Source organism: Liolophura sinensis, chromosome 2, assembly GCF_032854445.1.
Source record: "Liolophura sinensis isolate JHLJ2023 chromosome 2, CUHK_Ljap_v2, whole genome shotgun sequence".
NCBI lineage: Eukaryota > Metazoa > Mollusca > Polyplacophora > Chitonida > Chitonidae > Liolophura > Liolophura sinensis.
Genome location: NC_088296.1, coordinates 28,284,678 through 28,302,933, shown reverse-complemented (window position 1 = coordinate 28,302,933; position 18,256 = coordinate 28,284,678). Strand labels below are relative to the sequence as shown.

Here is an 18,256-nt window from a genome sequence, read left to right as displayed (position 1 = left end):
GTAGAGATGATGTACAGGTATGTCTGGCTGATAACACCTGTAGAGATAAAGTACAGGTATGTCTGGCTAATGACACATGTAGAGATGAAGTACAGGTTTGTCTGACTGATAACACATGTAGAGATGAAGTACAGGTATGTCTGGCTGATAACACATGTAGAGATGATGTACAGGTATGCTAGACCACAGTGTAAAATAACCTGCCAGCACTGATGTTAATATTTAATATTGTTTTCCTGCCGAGCATGGTTTGAATGTATTCAACAAAGTGCACTCATTAATGCTAGGTACATGTGATTGTGTGAACAATTGAGTTCTCTGATGCACATGTATATTATACATCTGACTTGTTGACACGAAGAATCCTGAACCGTTTTCCGTGGAGAACTCTCAGCTGAGTGCAGATTTTAGTGGTGAAACAGGGCTGCTAACAGTACGTATATGTACCTTCCCATGATCTCCGTTACTCCGATAATAAACAGGGCTGCTAACAGTACGCATATGTACCTTCCCATGATGTCAGTTACACAGATAATAAACAGGGCTGCTGACAGTACGTATATGTACCTTCCCATGATGTCCGGCTGCTAACAGTACATATATGTACCTTCCCATGATGTCCCTTACACAGGTAATAAACGGGGCTGCTAACAGTACATATATGTACCTTCCCATGATGTCCGTTACACAGATAATAAACAGGGCTGCTGACAGTATGTATATGTACCTTCCCATGATGTCCGTTACGCAGATAATAAACAGGGCTGCTAACAGTATGTATATGTACCTTCCCATGATGTCCCTTACGCAGATAATAAACAGGGCTGCTGACAGTACATATATGTACCTTCCCATGATGTTCGGTACACAGATAATAAACGGGGCTGCTAACAGTACATATATGTACCTTCCCATGATGTCCCTTACACAGATAATAAACGGGGCTGGTAACAGTACATATATGTACCTTCCCATGATGTCCGTTACACAGATAATAAACGGGGCTGCTGACAGTACGTATATGTACCTTCCCATGATGTCCGTTACGCAGATAATAAACGGGGCTGCTAACAGTACCTATATGTACCTTCCCATGATGTCCCTTACACAGATAATAAACAGGGCTGCTAACAGTACATATATGTACCTTCCCATGATGTCCCTTACACAGATAATAAACAGGGCTGCTAACAGTATGTATATGTACATTCCCATGATGTCCCTTACGCAGATAATAAACGGGCCTGCTAACAGTATGTATATGTACCTTCCCATGATGCCCCTTACACAGATAATAAACGGGGCTGCTAACAGTACGTATATGTACCTTCCCATGATGTCCCTTACACAGATAATAAACGGGGCTGCTAACAGTACATATATGTACCTTCCCATGATGTCCCTTACACAGATAAAAAACAGGGCTGCTAACAGTACGTATATGTACCTTCCCATGATGCCCCTTACACAGATAATAAACGGGGCGGCTAACAGTACATATATGTACCTTCCCATGATGTCCCTTAGATAATAAACGGGGCTGCTAACAGTATGTATATGTACCTTCCCATGATGTCCCTTACACAGATAATAAACGGGGCTGCTAACATTACGTATATGTACCTTCCCATGATGCCCCTTACACAGATAATACACGGGCCTGCTAACAGTACATATATGTACCTTCCCATGATGTCCCTTACACAGATAATAAAAGGGGCTGCTAACAGTACGTATATGTACTTTCCCATGATGTCCCTTACACAGATAATAAACGGGGCTGCTAACAGTATGTATATGTACATTCCCATGATGTCCCTTACGCAGATAATAAACGGGCCTGCTAACAGTACATATATGTACCTTCCCATGATGTCCCTTACACAGATAATAAACGGGGCTGCTAAGAGTATGCATATGTGCATTCCTATGATGTCCCTTACGCAGATAATAAACGGGCCTGCTAACAGTACATATATGTACCTTCCCATGATGCCCCTTACACAGATAATAAACAGGGCTGCTAACAGTACGTATATGTACCTTCCCATGATGTCCGTTACACACATAATAAACGGGGCTGCTAACAGTACGTATATGTACCTTCCCATCATGTCCCTTACACAGATAATAAACGGGGCTGCTAACATTACGTATATGTACCTTCCCATGATGTCCCTTACACAGATAATAAACGGGGCTGCTAACAGTATGCATATGTACCTTCCCATGATGTCCCTTACACAGATAATAAACAGAGCTGCTAACAGTACGTATATGTACCTTCCCATGATGTCCCTTACACAGATAATAAATGGGGCTGCTATCAGTATGTGTATGTACCTTCCCATGATGTCCCTTACACAGACAACAAACAGGGCTGCTAACAGTACGTATATGTACCTTCCCATGATGCCCCTTACACAGATAATAAACAGGGCTGCTAACAGTATGTATATGTACCTTCCCATGATGACCCTTACACAGACAATAAACAGGGCTGCTAACAGTATGTATATGTACCTTTCCATGATGTCCCTTACACAGATAATAAACGGGGCTGCTAACAGCATGTGTATTTACCTTCCCTTGCTGTCCATTACTCCGATAATAAACGGGGCTGCTAACAGTATGTATATGTACCTTCCCATGATGTCCCTTACACAGATAATAAACAGGGCTGCTAACAGTACGTATATGTACCTTCCCATGATGTCCCTTACACAGATAATTAAAGGGGCTGCTAACACAGATAAAGAAGAGGCAATTTTCATTGGACAAGACTGGTTACAACTGCAAGACTGTCAAAATTATATATTCATATATTTCGGGAAGAGAGAAATCAGCATCGTTGAGTGTACATGCCCTTAAATCTGGCGTTGATCATAACTTTGGTGGATTCAGAATTTATAAACACATTTGTGATTATTAGGAGATTATTAAAACCATTAAGTTTGCTGATCTTGTCATCAGCTTACCATGTTCAGGACAAAAACAGTGAATATTTTTTAGCTTTCACATTGCATTTAGTAAGTATGATAAGCCTTTGGATGGCTTATTTTGGTCACTTTGTGTGTTAAGCACACTCCTTCACAGCAAATGTTTAATCTGAAGTTTGTGGGTAATTTCTGAATAATTTTAAGATGAGAATGTGACTGATGGTTCCCCTGATGCTATGGGTTGTTGGCTAACTAGCAGAGCTTCTTTACCAGGTTCACTGAAGACAGTCTGATATCATATGTTATCACCTAGCCAAATGGCACCATTTGAACTAATCCAGTGTTTTGATTCCTTCCCTGAACAGTCCGTGACATCAAAGGAGGACAGTGTAAAACAACAGATCCAGCTGAGTTTTGTCATGTATGGGGTAAAGATGGCGAAGGAAAAGAGCGGGGCCTACCTCTTCTTACCAGATGGGGAGGCACAGGTAAAGTAAATACAGCCCTTACCAAATAACTATGGCACTAACCAAATAACAACGACACTAACCAAATAACTACAACATGAATTGAATAACTATAATTATAGCAACCTGCGAATGGCCATGGGTTTCCCCCAGTCTCTGCCCGGTTTCATTCCTCCATAACGCTGGCCACTGTCGGATAAGTGAAATAATCTTAATTCTCCAACTTTTTCAACCACCTCTGTCACCAGTATTTTGGAACAATATGGAGGGTACAGAAATAATTTGCACAGTTTTATGAAATTGGCATCATAAGTGACACAAACAAATCATTCTGAGCATCATTTTCACATTAGCTGTAGGCGTAAATTTCTCTTTAAAAAAGTGCTTTAGTGTTGGAAAAGATTTTACAGTATTCTTGAGTATGGCATAAAGCAATAAAGCATCAGTCAAATAAATAGGTAAATAAATGACACACATATTCTAGTGAATTACTGTAATGTGGGGGTTGTTCCCCAGAGTTGTGCAGTTCTTGAATTACCTCCCCTGCTCAACTCCTCTGTATTGAGTCATCCTGAAAACCATGTCTCTATACTGACACCTTAAATGCACATCAAACACAATCATTCTGCCCTTGTGCAGTGCTTTGAGATTGCCTTAACATCTCAGCATCATCTGTCAAGATACAAAGGTGCATGTATATGTAAACAAATACATCCAGACTACCAGGGAATACATACCCTAATTCCTCAACCTTTTCTCTAATGAAAGAGAAACTTTCTGAGCAATTTTTGCACATCTATAATTTTGGAGGCAAAACTATATTGGTTGAATTTGCCCTTTTCAGGTTTTCACAAAAAGTATAATTTTATAAATCTACTCAGAATAATTCCTTCAGAATATGTTTGAATAAACTCCTTCCAAACATATGAAAGGGTTGAAGAATTACAGTAAGCAAGGGTCTCTTTTACTTAAACAGTCTCATTTCATAACTGTAGTCACTGACCAGTGAAGTGGCATCAAAACAGTTAGTTTCTGAGGTCCATTTAACAATGTGATTTCCAGGTAAAATTGTAATCCAAATCCAAAACTCTTAAAAATGTGGATAAAATCAATAAAATTTTGACAACAATTGATGTTACAGTTTTAGGGGTAAGATACAGTGTGCACCTTCAAAGATTTTGTTTTGTACTGAAGATTAAAGTTTTGGACTTCAGCTCAAAATATCCTTGTGAGTTTGACATTGTAGACATTTTTTGACCAAGTACAAGTCAAATGTACATGGTAGATTGAACATATTTTCTTTTTCTTCTTCAGCCTGTTGCAATATCCAAGCCCTTTATCCGTGTTTTAAGGTGATGTCAGAGGTCAAGGTCATGCTCTCTAATGTTGAACATGTGGTCAGGCTACAGAACTCACCAGGTAAAGGGTCTTTCATAAATAACTGCCAGTTATGGAAATCCACAAAGTATTTGGTTTTGTGTTCATATTGGCTACACTTACACCTGAATATTTCTGGGGAAATACTGATGTTTCACCCAGGATAGAGCCTATTATAAGATGTACCAGGGGAGTATTAAAATACAATAATATCTTTATTTATCAAAGGTAGTCCGGTCAATTTACAATGAAACTGTTCTTCACCAAGGCCACAGAGAAAACAGTAAACAGGAAACATGTACTTCAGAGTCCAAGGGAAAAAAATACACCAATATATATAAAACAAGATAAAAGCATTGTGTAGTTTGAAAAGAGAAACTACAGACGTTCATACATAGAAAAGCAACAAAATGATGTTATGGTTGCCCTTTAAATTTAAATTGGCTGAAAAGAAGGATAATAGAAACATTTGATATGAAGTCACATTAACTCAGACAAGTTTCAGGGGCAGTTGTTTCATATTTGTCAAGTTATAGTATTAAGGTCTTGGATATACATTTCTTTCAAACCCGTGCTGTGTTATACCCACCATAGCCATGCTAACTGTACAAATATACTGACCCCAGAAATATCTGTATCCAGCCCCCTGATCAGCTGTGTGACTACAGGTTGTAATACAACTTCTTGTATGGATCAATCCTGATATAAATTTTTACCTGTACACCTCCCCCTGATTACCACACGCTTCCCCTATGAGACACGCTCCATTAGAACACGGTTACAAATGTGTCCCCCAGATTTTCTCAAAGCTTTTTCTGTGCTGACACTTGCAAAAGTTTCATGGTAGAAAACCTTCAAATTTTGTCCCATTTTAACATTCAGGGGTTTCCAGGGTTTATATATCACGTAATTAATCAATGAAAAGCATGATATTAGCCTGATATGACTTAAAATTAACATCCAGCATCAACCCACGTCTGCCACTTATGAGATGATAGAAGTGATGATGCACCCCACCCCCCACCCCACCCCACCCCCCACCTCAAACAGTGTTGTAATGAGGGACATCATTCTCCAGCCTTTTTACCTGTACATATGGGACCTATAAGCTGTCTAGCTTATTATTCACCTGGCCTCTGTTGACAGGTACAGATGGTTCTAGTGTGGAAATTCACAACATTGTTGACATCAAGTCATAGCAGAACAAAGAGCTGGTCATGAGGGTTGACACAGATGTCTCCAATCGGGAAAGAGGATTGTTTACTGATTTGAATGGATTCCAGGTAAGGGACATAACTTTCATCAAGGGAGTCATTTAATGGCAAAGAAAACACTAGCAGAAAGCTAGCAGATGTCAAATTGAAATAGCGACCGTTGGTAGAGCATCCGCTTCGGGAGCAGTAGATCCAGGATCAATCCTGGGTCGAGTCACACTTAAGGCCTTAAAAGAGGAAGTTGTAACTTCCACTCTTGACGTTCAGCCTGAAGGGGATAGTGCAATGACTGGTTGACTTGTATTAGTATTATGGCTCGGGCGGGGCAACTTACTTGCCTTCGGTAAGTTGTCTCAGTGAAACAGCGCTAGATAAAAGTGTGGTGGAAATCCGTCCTGCAACAAGGAGGCACATTACATACACCCTAAGGATTCCTTCGTCGTCATATGACTGAAAAATTGTTGAGCATGACGTTAAACCCCAAGCACTCACTCACTCAAATTGAAACCGATAAACTCTGTAAAGGAAAATAATTTGTCAAAACTCAAGATTGTATGATGGCCTGTTGTAACCGGGTGGGGGTACTGGTGATGTCACATCTGTATTTTTGACTGGAATTATTGTAAAAGACCTAAATTTCCCATGAAAATGTGGATTTTTTAGAGCCAAGTAAATGTCCTACCATACTGTTTTTGGTGCTGAAACTTGTATGTTATCAGCATGATATCTAAGAACAGTAGAACTGTCCGAATCATGGAAAAATAAACAACTTAGTCAAGAATGGAATTTTAATTTAATACATCCATGATTATTTTCTTTTTACTTCAGATGCACCGACGCCGCACGCTTAACAAGCTGCCTTTACGAGCAAACTACTACCCCATGCCTACAATGGTATACCTGGAAGATGAGAAAACGTGTTACCATGGTAACAGCACAAGCTCCGAGTGTTGCTAGCTTGAAGCAAGGTATTAAATATTCATGTATTTATTTTGCTCTTTGAAAAAACGTCTAAGTCTTATAGCTTGCAATTACTGCATATACTGTAAACTACAGATCAGGTTTAGATTTAAGTCTTTAAAGAGGTTGAGGGTTGGCGCTGAGGGCAAAATCTTCCACATACAATCAGGGATATGACACATCAGCTGATGGCCTTATGTTATTTTGTTTAACTTGAATTTTTGATATGATGAACAGAAAAAAGTTTTGTTTTGAAATAAAAAATTTAGGTCAAGAACACCAAACACCAGGCATAAAAGATTCCTAGCTGCTTCTCTATGGGTACATGTATGAAGTTACCGTTGATAAACATTTAATGCAGCATGGCCTGATGTTTTTGCATGTTTTCCCTACAGAAGCCATGGCACAGTCTGTGTGACCCCTGTATGCTGAATTCATACAGCCGTGATTAACAGATGCTTTATCCTCAATTATAAGGATAACTCCCTAGTGATAGTTTCCCTGTAAGATGCTAAATACTGTCATTAGTGTGGTAATTACCCTGGACACGTGGAGATCTGCATATATACGCTCTACACACATTGCCTGATACACATACAGCAGTTATTTTCATCACCCGGCAAAACCCTGATCGATAATGGCTTCCTGGAATAAGTATATTTGTTCTCAGCCACCTCTGACCACTGTCCTACTGTTTTAGGGATGCCCAGGTACAAGTAATTTCAAATATCACACAATTTGATGAGAATACTTACGTTTTTCATGCTTTGTTTCTGAAACAAAAGTTGTTGCGAGTACATCTTCTGATAAAAATGACACCAGTCATGGGGATTTATTTTATTGGTGAGATTTTACATATTGAGTAAAGGGTGAGGGTGAGCTGAACAAGGTACAGTAGATAGGTTTGTGACATGTTCACGTATAATTTCAGTGATGATTGGAACCTGTGTTACGTAGATGGAATAAATGGTTGTCAGTATATAGACACATGAAAAGATTTCCTTTACCTGACCTCTTGTCATACAAGCGAAATATTCTTAAACCATACACCTAAACCAGGTGTAAATTTGTCAGTGACAACATGCAGTGAAACACTACGTCAGTTGTGATGTGTAGTACATGTACCTATCATCTTTGACCTTTGTTCCCCAGGTCAGTTTTCCTGTAATATTTGTCACCTTTGATCTTTGCTCCCCCAGGTCAGCTGGACTGTAATATTTGTCACTTTTGACCTTTGCTCCCCCTGGTCAGCTGACCTGTAATATGTCACCTTTGACCTCTGCTCCCCCACGTCAGCTGGCCTGTAATATTTGTCACATTTGACCTTTGCTCCCACAGGTCAGCTTGCCTCTAATATTGGCCTTTGCTTCACCACATCAGCTATCCTGTAATATTTGTCACCTTTGACCTTTGCCCCCTCAGGTTAGTTTGAAATCATGAAGGATCGAAGGCTGTGTCAGGATGACAACAGAGGCCTGGGTCAGGGCGTCTTGGACAACAAGCGTACCCCTAACAAGTTTAGATTGTTTATAGAAAGAAGGACAGGTAAAAAAGTGGGTTTTCCGATTATCTTATTGTCAAACAGGTGATAATACCTGTGCATTTATAACAAGGTCTTTTAAAGATGAAAATGAGCTTGTTTTTCACTGGAGTACAGTGAAAAGACAGTAAGACAGTACATGTAATAGGCATTTAATACACCTTTGCCTGTCACAAGATTTGAACTTTGATTTGTCACTGGGCACAGCTTGTGACCAGGCACAGCTTCCCCTAGAGTACAAAACCTGGCCTGACAATAATCACAGTATGACAACAGTCAAATACATTACCAAATCTTCAAAATGATCAAATTTTATCAAACATTTATAAAAATGAAATAAAAAAGCAGGAACCAGTTCTGCATGACTCTATCTACATGTGTTGGGAATACCATTTTTAAGACTTCATAAAACACCATTTACAGCCTACTTTCCATCCCACAAGTGTTGGCTTTCTTATTGTTACTGAATATTAATGTATTTGTTTTGATAATTGCGAGAATCATAAAGATTTTCTCAATTTGAGGATTAAACATTTGTGCTTGGTTTAAGATATTACATGCATGCATCTTGTTTTTGATTCTGTGTTTGGGTGGCTGGGTTGTGGGATCCAGCTTCAGAATCAACTGTCTTGTGGATAAGGTTAAAACATACTGTTTATGTTCTCCACAACAATGAAAGACAACCTCATGCATTTATATTGTTATATTATTGAAATCTGCATGAATTCAGTATAGGTGTGGTAATTAGGTGTGGTGTGATTAATTTTCAAACTAGGTTATGATACAGTGGGTAATTTCAATTTCCATATACTTATGTAGGTATCTATATGGCAACCCTCTCTGAAATTTATCATGGTTAATTTTATCACTTAGTATTATGCAGTGTACATTATAATGGGGAATTAACTCTGTTAATTGTATCTTAATCTGTAATAAAGAAATTTGTGCAATGATTTGCAAGATTGCTGACAAGAAAAGAGAAATGTATCTTTTTTAACTTCATAGTTCTGTTTTTCTTTTTTTTTCTTTGTTTGTTTTGTGCTTTCACGTAAGCCACAGAGGAGGATGTTATATGGCCTGTACAATTAATCATGTCAGTAACTTCAAAGACAGTCATGAGCTGACAAGAGAGGTGGTGGCGTGATTAGTGGAAGACCAGTGTTCAACTCATAGCCCTTCAGGCAAAATTAACGGTCATCACCTCAGTATATATAATAAGCATGTCATGGGCATTGAAGCTTTCTTCTGCCTAGTGTTGAAGACATTTAAGCACTATTCTGTCCAGTGTTGTAGACATTTATTCATTCTTCTGCCTAGTGTTGTAGACATTTATTCATTCTTCTGTCCAGTATTGTGGACATTTAAGCACTGTTCTCTCCAGTGTTGTAGACATTTATTCATTCTTCTGCCTAGTGTTGTAGACATTTATTCATTCTTCTGCCTAGTGTTGAAAGACATTTAAGCACTATTCTGTCCAGTGTTGTAGACATTTATTCGTTTTTCTGTCCAGTATTGTAGACATTTAAGCACTATTCTGTCCAGTGTTGTAGACATTTATTCATTCTTCTGCCTAGTGTTGTAGACATTTATTCATTCTTCTGCCTAGTGTTGTAGACATTTATTCATTCTTCTGCCTATTGTTGTAGACATTTATTCATTCTTCTGCTCAGTGTTGTGGACATTTAAGCACTATTCTGTCCAGTGTTGTAGACATTTATTCATTCTTCTGCCCAGTGTTGTAGACATTTAAGCACTATTCTGTCCAGTGTTGTAGACATTTATACATTCTTCTGCCCAGTGTTGTAGACATTTAAGCACTATTCTGTCCAGTGTTGTAGACATTTAAGCACTATTCTGTCCAGTGTTGTAGACATTTATTCATTCTTCTGCCCAGTGTTGTAGACATATAAGCACTATTCTGTCCAGTGTTGTAGACATTTATTCATTCTTCTGCCTAGTGGTGTAGACATTTATTCATTTTTCTGTCTAGTGTTGTAGACATTTATTCATTCTTCTGCCCAGTGTTGTAGATATTTATGCCCTATTCTGTCCAGTGTTGTAGACATTTATGCACTATTCTGCCCAGTGTTGTAGACATTTATGCTCTTTTCTACTCAGTAATGGCACTGTTTTTTGGGGTTTTTTTGGCAGTTATAGACACATACCTGAAAATTCCCTATACATATGCATGTAACATGTCTACAAAGCACTGTGTATAAAGGCATTGTTTTCTTGGTAGTAATATAGTTAAACAAGAGTTGATCCCGTAATGGTGGGGGTGGAGTAATGACTTCTGTTACACGTGTGTGTCCACAAGCTCTTCGTCTAAGGTCAGAGTATGACTGATTCTACATAGGTTTGATTTTCCTGACCGATCGTCATTTAAGCGAAGTATTCTTAAGTAAAAGACCATACTCCTGGACCAGGTGTAAATTTGTTAGTGACAACATGCAGTGAAACAGTACATAACTTGTGATGTATAGTACATGTAATTATCATCTTTGACCTTTGCTCTCCAGTTCAGTTTTCCTGTAATATTTGTCACCTTTGACCTCTGCTCCCCTAGGTGTGCTGACCTGTAATATTTGTCACATTTGGCCTTTTACTAAACTGTGTCACCTATGTTTGACTGTTACCTAATTAAACATCTAAACTTGTATATTTATAGACCCACGAGCATACGATTTCACATAAACTTCCTCATGTCAATGAAAAACCATGTACACATAGGGTGATCCACTGATAAAGACATGATTTGCTATTTGGATAAATGAATATATACATGTTAAGGGTCAGGCAGAACACATTCTGTTAACACAGACAGCCTAAAAGTTTTAACCTTTCCAAATAAACCATTTGTTAAATCGTGATTCTGATGAAGACTTGCGACATCACATTTCTTATATAACGAACAGAACAGTTATTTGTTCTTGTCAAGGACATTACCCGCGTTTCAAGCATGCGCAGTTGGAGACACGGACCTTCCAAGTTTAGTAACGATATGACTCATATTTATTTATTTATTTGTTTGTTTATTTATTTTGATGGTGTTTTACGCCGTACTCAAGAATATTTCACCTGTACGACGGCGGACAGCATTACATTTGGAGGAAACCGTGAAGAGAACGAAGGAAACCCACGACCATCCACAGGCTGCTGGCAGACCTTTCCATTTACGGCTGGATGTGACTTATAACAACAAATATCCGTTTGTAAGGATGCAAAATTCTGTTGAAGGTGTACATGTAGATGTGTGTGGCCGGCTATTACACGCTGTTACAGTTCATCATTGTATTTCTGGGCTTCTTGAACACACACGTGTCATCACTCATATTGAATACAGCTGAAGGTCATTAGCCATGGTAATATGAAAATACAAAAAACAGGTTCCCTTGAACTAAATTGTAAAAAGCACCTACATGTTGCATGTCTAACAAACAGAAGTTTAACCAGGTACATTGTATATCATAACCATCAATACACATGGAATCTGTGTCATAACAAGGAGTTATCATTACAAAGAAGCATGAGCTGGACTCGTGTTCATGTATGTAGCACAATGGTCATTATACATTATTTAACTATGGTGTTGAATATGACAGAATTGTATGTGATAACAACGGAATACATTCTAGCGTCACTCACACAACAGACGTTTTAACCGATTATCTTTTTGAGTGTATGAAGGCATATATATGCAGGCATAAAATAGAAAGAACGTAACTCCGAATACTGAAATCCTATTGTTAGTCTATATTTTGGTCATCTTGTTTGTGCCATCATTAGGAAATATTTACAGTATTTATTGATCTATTTGATTGGTTGTTTTACGGTGTACTCAAGAATATTTCACTGATATGACGATCAGCAGGTTGCTGTTAAGAACTTCTCAGGTATGGCCGAAGAAAAAGCCAGCATACGCTTGACACCTGGGTCATTGCGCCGCGCTGGCGTGCTAACCCCCTCTGCCACGGAGGCCCCTACTTACAGTATATTTTGATGTATACTGTACATATTTCGTGATGATGGCAAAAACACAACGACCGAAATATAGTTTATGCAAAGCTGATCTGTGGAATCACTGGATATACAGGTATGGATCCAAGATTCAGTTAATACTGCTATACACGTCTTTCCCCTCTGAAATCACGAGTTCAAATTCAGCTCTCACTAAATGGTTTAAGTGGGTGTAGTTTTCAGCTAGAGAAGACTCCCATAGCGAGGTGTACTAGTTTCCTTCATTTAGAAATGTTTGTTATTGATTTCAAATAATTAAAAATTACGGCTTTTAACACACAAAAGAAATACCGAAAACTGATATGATGTTAAGATATCAACAGTTCAGAATCATAAACTGTTTGTGTCTGAGATCATTATGGACATTTTACATATACACATGGAGACGTATGTGAGTTCGAATCCGATTGTCGATGATCCACCTCTCAAATTATGTGTCCGCTGGCTGCTGGATGTAACTTGTAAACTCAGAGTGAAATAAACAACAAGGTGACGAATTGAACATTTAAAAAATAGCGAAAAGCACAGTTATTTATTGCCAAAAAGATCTTTTATTGAGGACAACTAAGTCTGCCTTTTATCTAATGTAATCAGTGACCTTCATTAAATTACACCACGTGCATTTGAGCGTTAACTAATTACACAATTAGAATTCTATTTTTATACAAGCACAACTATATAGAAATTATACAAACTTCCTTATGTCAGACGAAATCCCGTTACAGATCGAGTCTAGAACTTTCTTTGCAGATTAAATATGTATTAAACTTATAGTCAAACACAACACATTGAATTAACATACACACCAGCCAGACGAGCTTCGTTTACAGCGTTTTCTTTACATCAATGAGTTGTCAGTACATTGATAAAACAATTCCATACAGCGTGGACACCTTCAAAACAAAGCCGTGAAACAATGATTTGAACTTGTAACCTGTGTGAAGAAGTTGGATGAGAGATATTTCTCTAGACTTAAAAAATCTCAATACCAGTACACCCAATACTTACTAGATTAAACGTGTCTTAACCAATATAAGTACACCTAATACTTACTAGATTAAACGTGTCTTAACCAATATAAGTACACCTAATACTTACTAGATTAAACGTGCCTTAACCAATACAAGTACACCTAATACTTGCTTGATTAAATGTGTCTTAATCAATACAAGCACACCCAATACTTACTAGATTAAATGTGTCCTCATCAATATAGTAGCCTACACCAAATACTTACTAGATTAAATGCGTCTTAATTAAAAGCGGACTCAGCTAAATAATGCCTCATATTTGAATCTGGGGACAATCAGTCAGTCATCTGAGCGGGCATCAGCGAGTAAGGACATGGAAACTATTGGGACTAATACATACGTGTTATTATCAACGTTCACAGTGGACGTTACCAGTCTAAGCACACTATTTTTAGTTTGTGTTTTTTTACATTTTTGCTCATCAGATACAGTGCTTTATCCTGAACAATACAGTTTATAAATCATTCTTCGTGCACCTTTTCATATTTTTGTAGCGCACAGTTCTGTGTGATTTGATACACTCTACCAGAAAAATACCATTATAATGATATCATCTTATGTACAGGTGACAAGGTCAAGTTGTAATACAACAGCTAAAAGCATGTTCGTTTGAACTCTCACTCAGTGTATGTACTAAGTTCCGAACGTCAAGCTGATGATTTTAACAAAACAAAAAAGTAAAACATAATCCAAATGATATCTACTGCTCTTTTGTAAGAGCAAACGAGGTCAAATATTGACATATTAATTTCTGGTGATATTTGCACATTTATCATCAGTGCTTAATAAACAGTAGTTCTAGCCATTTCCTGACTTTTAGCTAACTTTTAGCTTTTTGTTTTCTATTAAAACGACTTTTTCTGAAACGTACTTGAATTTTGCAGCCAGTTAAAACTGGAAAGAAATCGTAAAAATGAAGAAAGCATCAGTGGAAAAAGCACTAAAACTGTTGTAACACGCGACGCATGCGCACTGAAAAATGCACCTCACGATAGAGAAGAAAAATATCATCCTCTACAACAACAACAACGCCGTTTTCCCGTGGAGCTGCTCGTCCTAGCTAAGTATGTAAGACTATGCTGGAGACATCACAATTTCTCATGAGCACTACCAATTATCCGGGCCCAGTTATTCAAAACTGTCTTAAGACTTAATGCCAGATTTAACTTTAAGCCAAGTCTTCAGTTTTGTATCCCGCAAACAAAAACTTATCGTGTAACAGTAGGCCTATATTAAATATGAACTAAATCTGCTGCTGTCCCATTTTCCTCCATTTGATTGCTGGGTTTTGTTTAAATCTTAAATATGTAATATGAAATGATATCGGTATTAGCTAATATACTTTTGAACAACCGGACCCAGCAGTATATATGTGCAACAGAAAACAACAAGAAGGCATATTCATACACTAACTTCGTGACATCTAACAATATAAACATTTTTTAAAAAAATGTAGTCGAACCGATTTTTCAAAATAAAACATTAAAAACATGTAGTGCGTACGGTAAATGTACCAGCATTTCAATAAGAGCTAAACAGAAGAAAAATCAAAAGATAAAAACGCATCAAAACGACATACAGGTTGTATATGTTTTTTCCATGGAAGAAAATAGTACGATTTTAAATAATACTAAAAGTAAAGAATATCCAACTGAGTGACATTTACAGCTTTGGTGCTAGATGTAAATGTCATTCAGTTGGATGTAAACTCTAGCACCAAAGCTGTAAATGTCATTCAGTTGGATGTAAACTCTAGCCAGCTGAAAAAATAACGTATACGAATTCAGTTACTGTAATATATACGATAACCTTAAAATATCTTTAGAACATTACTTCACTGACAGTTACGACAATACTTTTCTACGTTGCAGAGGCATGTCAGAGAAAGAGAAAGACTCGGCACAAATGCTTGCTTTCTTTGTGGATCACAAAGATGCCCATATCAGAGAGCAATAAACATTTGTCTGCATGTAGTTTTCACCACATCATCACTTACTAAAGACAACAAGCTCCATAAACTTGTCAACCTGACCAGAAGAACACTGAAAAGTGCCATTGTGTCTTGGATACGATGCCGATGTTATGTATAAAGAATTTTCCTCCACAAATGTCACATCTGCAGAAGACCAAGGTGGGACTGTGACTGTTGACGAAGGTTCATCATATAGGGATGTTGTGCAGGTCATATTTGCGTCTATCTTACACCATGTCGTGAATGGATTCTCCTCCGAATCCCCAGTGCCACATTTTAGAACAATTGTTTGTCCTTCCCATACAACATATGCACAAGTAGCATAGGAAACTAGAAACCGTAGTGCTGCAAAGGAAAGAAACGGCGGGAATAAAAATCTGGGCTATTCATATAAGATTTGCTTGAGTCTGAGTTATGTGGACTCAGCCTGGTTCTCTCACAATGCGCGGTAAATATACTGGTCAATAGCTTATAATCAGATATTAAGCGAGCCTAACCACCCTGTTCTCTGACCAAACAGAGCAAGGGGTCTTAACTAATCAGCCTGGTCAACACACACGGTGGCACCGTAACTTAAAACGTAACTGCTCAAAAGACACACATAGTTTAGACCCGACAAATATACACACGATCAGTTTCCTTGTTATATCCATGTCTTCGGGTTTAGATGACAGGACAATGTAACGCTGACAGCTATGTGATATAATACGTATACAGAATATTTGTGATGATATCGAAAACACTACAACTGGCAGAGTAAAACACATCGTCTTGTGTTGTGTTGTGAACTATTCAGTCGCTGTACATGGCCTCGAATGTGTGTAAACATGCATGTGCATGTATATATTGAGTCCTTCATTTAAACAATTATAATGTAAAGTAAATATTCTGTAATTTACAATTAAGACCATACAAATTTGCTTATCTGTGTATGTCAAGTAAGCTTTTGACCAACTTCCCGTTTTCGTCTCCGATACCCTGGAAAGGGCCCTAACCTCCTTGACCTTTTATGTTAATTATCAGTGAGGTGGTGCGCATCTAACTATGAAGGAAGGGTGTGTGGTATGTATACAAATATGAGAACCTTATCAATAATGCCGCATTTTCTGTATGTGGGATTCTATCCACGAAACAATGGGTTTAACGGTGTGCATGTCACTCCAAACGCTTACATATAAGACCGGCAATGTATACCTCTGTTTCAAGATGAATTACCACCTGATTAATTTAATCGGGTGTTTTCAAGATGTTAATTTACTTGCAAGGAATCTTGAAAAAAAAAAAACCCACTAACGTACATTTTAACATAAAAACATTACATTGGCCAAATGTACGTTTTTGTTTTCAGGCTATTGATTTAAAGGGAGATCACTGAGTAACATTTTGACAGTCGCTTGGTCACATGGCGTGCATCTACCTATAACCACATTGTTTGTACATCTAAACCGAAGCCAAGGGCAATGTTATGTGAGCAGTGAAGTAATCATTTATATTACAGTTAATTTTGCGAATATCGTGTTTTATATACGGCGACAATAAGTTGTAAGTGTAAGCCCGTAATAGCTGACTTTTTTGCTGAAATTATGTTGCAAATACCGATTGTGTAACGTTGCCTTACCAGGCTGGAAGTTTCAGGCCATAATGGCAAGAATAAGACGTACAGAAAACAGACGCAATGTGCATTGTGTTGAATAGACTTCATGAAAGGACAAACAATTCTTGCCACCATTATTTTGCACTGGCGTTGTTCAAGAAAATGATGGGCACCGAATAACCACAGATCATTGACAAAACCAGTTCAGATGAGTGCTACAGAACTCACAGTTTGTTCAAAGGCTTATCAAGACTGGAAAATGAAATAAGTCAAATCTCATACTGAAGGACATCGCGGCTCCAATATGGGGCGTGCGAGCCATTTCAAATGGTTAACAGTGTACGGGGAGTAGCCGTTGAAAGGCAAAGATCATTCAATCAGAACAGAAAGCAATACTAATAATTTTGAACATCATGACAGCATACTCGCTTCCATTAAATCGATTGCCGAAAAGTGGCTTATTCAATCTCAGCTTAGTGTTATAGGTTTGTGTGAATGCAAGATAAACAGTCAACCGAATGACAGAGCGTCGCCTGTCAGCAGACTGTTTGCTGTGGTAGTGTACAATAACCCCTTTGTCCCAACTGAAGACGTTGATGGCCAGAGTGTTCTGCTTCTCCACTTTGGAGATCTCAGAAATGGGTGTAGGTGCGTCGATCCCATCAAATTTGAGACCATCCTGGGTGTGGTACTTGCTAGGTGGGTGTGGGTTTTTGGCTGTAGGAAACAGAGCTGACCGGAGTGCCCATCGGAGGCAGTGATCATCCTTGTTTTTCACGTGTACAACCGCCTTCTTGTCCCTTATAGCTGCTGGGAGTGGGATGTAGGAGCCTCCTCTCAGCGGCTGGTATTGAGCGATGTCCAGCCATACAGCATCCACTCGATCGACGATCCAAAAATCTTCCTCAGTCTCCGCCTCTTCCACCCTTCCTCAGCCGCTGTGTCACCAAGGTGATGACCTTTGCTGCACTGTCACCATGGTGATGACCTCAGCTCAGACAGGTAGTACACAACGACAACACACAGATTGTGTCATCAATATTTTATGTTGTTTTGACCTTTTTACTTTGTTTTTTATTTGGTTGATTGTCGGTTTAGTGAATGGATCTTTAAACTACACGAATGTGACGCAGTTCTGTCAATGT

General features: G+C 38.3%; 1 protein-coding gene and 1 long non-coding RNA gene across 2 annotated transcripts in view; both read left to right on the top strand.

Annotated features, from left to right (window-relative positions):
- LOC135462641 (alpha-mannosidase 2x-like) overlaps positions 1-18,256 on the top strand; it is a 240,693-nt gene that overhangs the window by 8,431 nt on the left and 214,006 nt on the right. The gene's annotated exons all lie outside the window — the stretch shown is intronic.
- On the top strand, positions 353-4,828 carry LOC135463185 (uncharacterized). Its single transcript, XR_010443535.1, has 3 exons — positions 353-433; positions 3,305-3,427; positions 4,721-4,828. It is a non-coding gene; the product is annotated as an uncharacterized LOC135463185 (long non-coding RNA).